The sequence below is a fragment of the Cynocephalus volans genome, chromosome 4, assembly GCF_027409185.1.
Source record: "Cynocephalus volans isolate mCynVol1 chromosome 4, mCynVol1.pri, whole genome shotgun sequence".
Taxonomy (NCBI): Eukaryota; Metazoa; Chordata; class Mammalia; order Dermoptera; family Cynocephalidae; genus Cynocephalus; species Cynocephalus volans.
Window position 1 is genome coordinate 46,370,669 of NC_084463.1, and position 8,409 is coordinate 46,379,077.

An 8,409-nucleotide genomic window follows, 5' to 3' on the forward strand; every position below is an offset into this window, starting at 1 on the left:
TTACAATAAATGTGTCCTAATCTACTACAGGACATCCCCCTCCCATATCTCACCAAGCCTTCCAGGTAGCTATTTGATTCCTTAAGTGGGACCAGGAGGAATCAGCCAGGTCTATCCAATGACTTTGGGTCAATAAAGAAGAGTGGAGACCGTCAAGAGGAGACCCAGTAGGGCAGGTTCCAAATTATACCTTATGTCTCCCCCCAAATGGAAATGAGGCCTAGGAAGAGTCAGGGGCTTGTCAAGCTCAATCTTCTGTCACTGGCAGAGCACCTTTCTCTATGCATACCTGTCCAAGCTAGCAGCAGGGTGTTTGATCCTATATATGAGAATCAAGGCAAGAAAAGTACCACCCGTTTTTCCTGCTACATGATTTTCCATTTACTTCTACAACTGATTCCAAACCTACTTAAAATATCCGTTTTTAATTCAATAATCATGATACTCATTCTTCAATTGCAGATTTTCTTAGACTCTTCATCTTAACTCCTACAAATAAAACAAGGGGCAAGTAATTGGTCAATACTTTAGAAAATGCTTTATACTTTTAATTAGTTACATTCATGTTAAAGTTTCCCGATCAACTTCTTTTTACCAAAAGTTTCCCAAAATTTTCATAAAATACATATTGAAAAGCCAAGTATCTTTTTATTCTGAATCCTTTTTCACTTTTCCTGAAGGAGATCTTCAAGTATTTTTTTAAAGAAGCGTACGTGGTGTTAAAGTTCCTTAGTTCTTGTATATTGCAAAAGTATTTCTACTCTGTCTATAAGCTTGTTTGATGATTGATTATATACTTGGGTTTAGATTTTAGAATAATCATTTCCTTCAGAACATCATGGGCCCTCTATTCCATTTTCTTCCAGCCTCTAGAATTGCTAATAAGGTGTCTGATACCCACTTGATCTTCCTTCCTTTATAGGCAAACTGTTATGTTTTGTGTTTGCTTTAAGGAAGTTTTTTGTATAATCTTTATCTCTGAGGTTCTGATATTTCACCAAGAGACATTCAGTTGTGTGCCTTTGTCATTCCACCAGACAATAAAGCCTTGTCTTCTTTCATCACTGGGAAAATATAAATGACTATTTCTTTCATTATTGCTTCTCTGCTTTCTCAGGATTCTTTGTCCTATTAGACAATGCTGAATTTCCTGAATTGATCTTTATCTCTTAACTTGTCTCTAATATTGTCTGTCTCTTTGTTGTTTGATTGTACACTCTAAAGTCCTTTCCTGTATTCTCTGTAATCTCTTTTGTTCCCCGTTCAGTTTGACCATACATTTTTTGTGGTCCTTCTCTTTTGTGGTATCTTTCTGGGCTGTCTGGGAAGCCTGCTTATCCAATATTTCTGAATAAAGAACTGTGCTGACTGGTCTTAGTAGCTGTTTGGGATTCCCTCAGAAGACTTTAAGGACCATTTCCCCCTGGCCTCTACACTCTCTGCAAGCTCTGTGTACACAAGAAACAAGTGTGCACTTGTTGCCTTTATTTTAGGGAGAGCAGACTGAGATCTTAGACAGACTACGTTCACTTTCAGTGCCAGAATAAGAACATCTTTATCCTAGAATTTTGGTTTGCAACCTAGGAGCCTAGATTTCCCAGGCAAATAATACCATACCATCTTTGTCAATATCATCTCAGGCTTTCCTTGACACTGCAGTCACTCTGAAAGTGTGGAGACAAAAGAGGCTGGTGGGCCCACAGCTGTTCCACACTGCCTGATTATTGGACTGACCACATTCTCCCTGTGCTTGTACTCTGAATCTGATCTCCAAATTCTGAGCTTTGTGCCTGTCTGCTCCTGAGAAATATAACTACCATCTTTACTTCAGACTTCTCCTAGTGTTTTCTGGACTATGCTCTTTCCTTTACAGATTGTCAATATACTTCTTCATGTTTGTTTTGTAGAGATACTCATAAAAATATCTCTGCCTTTTTAGACCTTTTTTCCTAAGAATTGTTACAGATTTTCTTCCTTTTTATTCATCTCTGCTGTATTTTTATTGGGATTTTAGATGGGAAAGCAGGTAAGTGTTTATGTTCAATTGCTCCTTTTGAATGGAAAATGTGCAGTCTATATTTTAGTCTTATAAAGAGACACTATTGTACGATATGTGAGAGAATGGGCTCTGGAACCTGGTTTTAGGTCTTGACTCTGCTCCTTACTTGTTTGACATTGTGCAAATCACTTAATTCTTTCATTATGATTCTTGTAAAATTTACAGATTTTAATAGTTTTTATTTCGTAGTATTGTTTTGAGGATTAGAAGAATTTATACATGTAACATATCTACAGAATGCCTATTATACAGAAATGATAAATAAATGTTAGCTATTATGAGGACATTCATGTTCCATGGGCTTACATAAATTTCATGAACTTTATAACTTCTCAAGAAGAGTGTCAAATGTGCTGCCAAAATAATACAACATAGTGTATTATAATTTTTTAGTTTTTTAAAATTTATTTTCTCTTTTATTTTAGTTCTTAAAGTGATGACCTAATATGTCACCTTTACAAATTCTTTTAACCAGCTGTTCTAGTCTTCATAGGTCATGATTTATGAAGTGAGTACATTGCACCTTCTCATAAAGTAAATATTTACGGGATCTTAGTTTTTCTAGAAAGAAAAAGAGAATGAGTAAGTAATCTTCCATGCTTTTAATGCAGCAGAAATTGGTTGAGATTAACAGATGTGGAGTGAGATGTCTATTATGGTCAGGTGAAGTTCATCTTTCAGCAGTGGAGCATGCTAGTAAATATTTTGAAAACTAAATAGAGAGACAAATTGAAATATGAGTCCAGAAATATAGTTTATTCATCCCATATTGCTAACTAACCCAGTTTGTAACTTTGTTTTATTCCGTTACTGACAACTGAACACCTGCTCCCTATACTCAGTATTTTGAAAATGACTCAGTAGGTTGTGCCTTGCACAGCAGCTTCTTTGAAGATACAGGTGTTTAGGATCTAGGGCAAAAAAACCGTTCAGCAGGTTCCAAAGTTGAGCTGCATTGGAACCTTCATAATTTGTTAAAATTATGAAGCCATCTGAAGATGAAAATACCATAAAGCAGTTGTTTCCTATGAAATCAACAGTACAAGGTAATCAAGAAGAGAACATGAATCTACAATTTTATAAATAACACATGAATATTTTTGTGTAATAAAATAATTTGAAACTTGTAGTAATACACAAGAATGGCAAAAAACTTATCTCCTAGGCATGACCTACTTTTAAAATCAAACAATTTACAACAGAGAAGTCTTTTTAGTGGCTTACTTATAATAATTCTATTTGCAGCAAGATAGAAAGGGATAGAACACATACTGTAAATATCTAAATTTACAGGATTTTTATTCTGTTTATAATTTGCCGTGGACTGGACTGAGTTGGAGGCTTGGATTCAATTTATTCCTATTATTGTGTTTAGACAGTCTTATTCAGGAAATATGAAAAGCAAAAGAGAGTTAAAATAATGCAAATCCAAACCACAGTGATATACCACTTCACTCTGTTAGGATGGCTATAATCAAAAAGACAGACAATGACAACTGTTGGTGAGAATGTGGAGAAATAGTAACCTTCCTATTTTGCTGCTGAGAATGCAAATTGGTGCAGCCACTTTGAAAAATAGTTTGGCAGTTCTTCAAAATGTTAAATCTAGAGTCACCATATGATCCAGCAATTCCACTCTTAGATTTCCCACTCCCAAAGAAATGAAAACATGTCTACACAAAACTTGTACATTAATGTTCATAACAGCATTATATTTTATAATAGCCAAAGAGTGGAAACAACCCAAATTTCAATCAACAGATGAATGGATAAAAAAAAATGGGTGTATCCATAGAATGGAATACTACTCAACAATTAAAAAGGAATGAATTATTGAAGCATGTTACGACATAAATGAGAATTGAAAAGATTATACTCAGTGAAAGAAGTCAGTTGGAAGAGAATGCATATTACATGATTTAATTTATTTGAAATGTCCGGAATATGCAAGTCTATAGAAACAGAAAGTAGATTAGTGGTTACCACAGGCTGGAGAGGGGATAATGAGTAGTGAGTGCTAATGAAACTGTGGTAATGGTTAAAGAATTTTGTGAATATACTAAAATCACTTGAATCACTTTAACGTGGTGAATTTATGGTATGTGCATTATATATTGATAAATGTTAAAAAAGAACATTATGGTTTTATTTATTATTTATTTATTTTATTATACATACATGTGGGATACAACGTTGATTTTCAATAATTGTGGAGAATGTGTGGTGTTTAGATCAAGATAGTTAGCTTATTCATCATTACAATACACAATCATTCTTTGTGTCCATTGACCAATTTCTCATTAGCCCCCCTCCCGCTCCCCCTCCACTCCCCTTTTCCACCTCTAGTTTTCTAAAAGGTCAGTATATTACTGTGATTGTTCTTTCTGTCTCTCTCTCTCTCTCTCTCTGTCTCTCATTATTGTTCATTTGTTTATTTGTGGAGTTTTATAGATATCACGTACAACTGTTTGAGATGAATTGCAATCTGAGGACAAAGACTTAAGAAAAATTCTTCATTTTTTGTTTTGCATGAAATGAGTCAGTATCCAATGGTGATTTTCCTCAAAAGAAATAACTGTTACTTTACACTTTAATTCATACCTATAAGGATTCAACAAATTGTATTTAGCTGACCTCGGACCTATTACATTAAAATGTTTGTAGATCTATAGCAGGGATACTAAGTGTTTGGCAGGTTATGTATCTTTCCCCAGAAAAATGCAAGTGAATATAAACCACCAAATGGTGCATATCGTTTCAGAGTCTTAAGATTAACTGTGATAATAACTTAGTGGGGATAATTCAGAATAATGACCAGCAATGATAAATCTACAAAGCACAATGGAGAATCAAGATAAGCATGCATATGAGCTCAGAATCTTGAGCTTCTTTTAAAATTAGCATTGAATAAAATTAAAAGCATCTATCCTCCAACAAAAACCAACAAACAATGAAAAAACAAATGAGCTCATGTAAAAATTTCATGAGGATAGACATCTTAAATTTACTTGTGTCTTTTCAAACTTACAGTTCCCCCATGGTATTTTGCACATAGAAAAAAATTCAGTAAATGCAGTATAAAAATAAGTAAATTATCTTTCCTTATGCACATTAATTGACTGATACCTCTCCTACCTATTGACAAACCTAAGACTGAACTCTTCTAACTGTATTTTACAAAGTTATGGGGTTCTTTAAAGGTGCCACAGGCATCAGAAAGCTACCATCACATTTTATATATGCCTTTCTAGTAATAGTTTGTTTTGATTAAAAATGAAATTGCTTAAAATAATAAGAATATTGGACTAAAAATAAGAATGAACTCCAGCCTCTGTACCCCCATTTGAGAAATACAAATATTTTCTATAAACAAATATAGCGATATACAGCATTTTTTCCTCTTGTTAGTGGATTTAGAATTGAATCATAAAATGGTGATAATAGCAGCATTTCCCTTTAGGAGCTGGCGTGAACGTTTCATGAAGTAACACCTGCAACACTGCACCCAGCGCCCGATTCACACCAACTGTTAAATAAACATCAGTTCCTTTTCCACTTTTCTGGGGGCATTTGTGAAGTTCATGTGGAAAGCCCCAAGGTAAGATACCTAAGTGCCTACAAGCAGGAGAAGGGAAAGTCTGATAAGGTACAAGTAAAATTCAGGGAGCAGCCCGACAAGCTGGTAAGTCAGACGACCTCCAATACAGAGCAGCTTCAATCAAAATGGGTTCAGAGGAGAGCAGAGACAAAACAAGGCCAAGACGGTAAGACAGATCTGCTTCTCACGGAACACAGGGACCCGCAACTAACAACGGAGCTTCCTCCAGCATCTGTAGGGCAAACTAAAGAAAACAAAGACATCTGACCAAATCTTGCCATTCAACCAAAAGCCAGGGAATGTGTCTGGAGAAAAGGCTTATGAACCAGAAAGGTAACTAAGGGCAAAAAAGCCTGACCAGACTGGTTATCCTTTAAATCAACACAGACTGGCCAAATAACATAGAGCCACCTTGCTCACCTCCACAAAGCAGGAACTGTAAATGCCATCACAGTTTACTAACGTGCAGTATACAGACAGTGTGCAGTATGCAGATTGTGCATATGGTGCATATGCATACACAGGAATCTTAACCCTTGGATGAACTGAACAATTCACTCAGCAATGAAAAAAAAATGATTTTTACCTTCTCTACTGTCTTTGGAACTGACCCCTGGGATAAGATGCTCTTCAACTGCACATGTGATCTCTGAGAGAAGGAGAAAGAAAAGCCAAGTCCCTGCTGACCCTCTCCCACCTAGCCCCATCCATCCAACACCAGAGCCTAAGGTTTACCTGCTTCTTCCGGGAAAAGCAGGCAACGGATCCCGAAGCAATGACAGTGAGATGCCTCTTCTTTCTGGAGCTAGCTGTGTGCAATATAATGGAATAAAATTTGACGTCTAGATATTTTTAAATTTTTTAAAAACGTAGGATCTATATTTATGATCCTCCTTATCTGTAAATCTTTAATGCATCTGAAAATTCCTAAGCGGTACTGGATTAATTAGTATGCATATTTAAAAGAGTAACAATGCAAACTACCTGTTCCAGTGCTCCCCTCGCAAGTCTCCCCCGTCAGCTGCCCATGCTACCGGCTCCGCTTCCGCCATTACCGCTGGGGGCGGTAGATCTATAGCAGTGTGGCCTGCGCAGTGTGGCCGTGGGCGCCTGGGAGGCTCTGCAGTGCAGTTGCACTTCGTTGGTGTCGGTGAGTGCAGCTGAAGACCTGGGAGCAGGAGGCGGCGGCAGCGACGATGACGAGGACAACAACGACGGAGCCAACGCAGGGAGGCGCTGTCTCGCTGGTGCTGGAACCGGCGGGAGGTGAGGGATCGATGGCCTCGGTGGCTGGCAGGTGAGGCCCATGCGGGGTGGGCGTGGACCGTGAGGGGCATGGGCAGGCCGGGGGTGGCGGTGGGCAGCGGGGGGCTCAGGTGATCGCGGTGGCGCAAGCCCGGCGGCGCGTTGTCCGGCGGACGGTGCTCCCTCATCGCCCCCTGCGGGCCACGCCACGGCGGGTCCGGGGTAGGTCGGGCTGGACCTGGGGCGGGCACATGCTCCTTTGTTCACTGGCCCCCAACCGTCCCTGCGCCGCGGATCACTGCTCACTGGTCCTGGTTTCCCGACCCTCCGCGCGGGTATTGTTCCGAGGAGGGCGGGTCTGGGGCGGTCCGGGCCTGGGGTGGTCCGGGCCTGGGGCGGGCACGCGCTCCTCTGTCAGCCGGCCCCACCCGTGCCTGCCGTCCCCGCCCCAGGTCCTGGTTTCCCCCGTTGTCCCCGTGTGTTTTGGTCAGAGGCGCGCAGGGGTCAGTGCAGCCAGGCTCGGATCAGGCGAATGAGCCAGTACAGTGGCTGGCCAGTTAGCTTCGTTGTTTAGAGTCAGGCCTTGTGACACCAAAAGGGCCAGTAGAGGTGGCTCTCCATACCTGCGGGTCCTGTATCTGCAGCATGGATACAGCCAACTGCAGGCCAGAAATATTAATAAGTAAATAAAAGTAATACAAATAAAACAGCCAGTATATAGTATAACAACCATTTACATAACATTTACATTGTATTAGATGTTATAGGTAATGTGGAAATGATTTATGTAGAAATGATTTAAAGTATGTAAATATCATTTGATATAAGCGATTTTGAATATCCACGGAGTGGGACGGGAACCAATCCCTTGAGGATACCGAGGAAGAAAGGTACATGCCTCGGTCATTTCTTGAGGCTTAATTTAACATTTTTTTAAAAAGATTTTTGTTGACTTTAGAATTTTACTGGTACTATTTTCGGTTTTGTTTTATAAAACATGCTTTATTTAGTAAAAAGTTGTGAGTGTGGGTGGGGCTTGCAGAGTTGGAGGTGGGGGGCAGCAGTCTACAGCACAGCTGGGACCTGACAACAGGATGGAGGAGCCAGAGGTCAGAAGACTGGGAGGTGGGCAGTTCTTTGATAACACATCACTTGCTCTTCCAGAAGTGAGAAGAGAGGCTCAGGAGCCCCTGGGGGGTTCCAAACTGACCAGGAAAGGACAACTGTCCCTTCAAGTCCAGGGAAGCCCAGCATCTACTTCCCTCTTCTCCTAAGAATTCTCCTAGGATTATTCACCATTTTCCCACTTCCAGTGGGTCAGCATATCACCTTGGCCTCAGTGAGCCACAGTCAGCACGGACCAATCAGAGTGAGATGTGGGGGACATTTGTTGGGGCTTCTGGGGGAGAACTACCTCTTCACTGGAGTTGGTGGTGTGCAGATGTGAGGCCTGGGGCTGCGGGAGCTGTGACCTGTGGCAGAAGGTGGAAGCAAGAGGGAGAGAAAC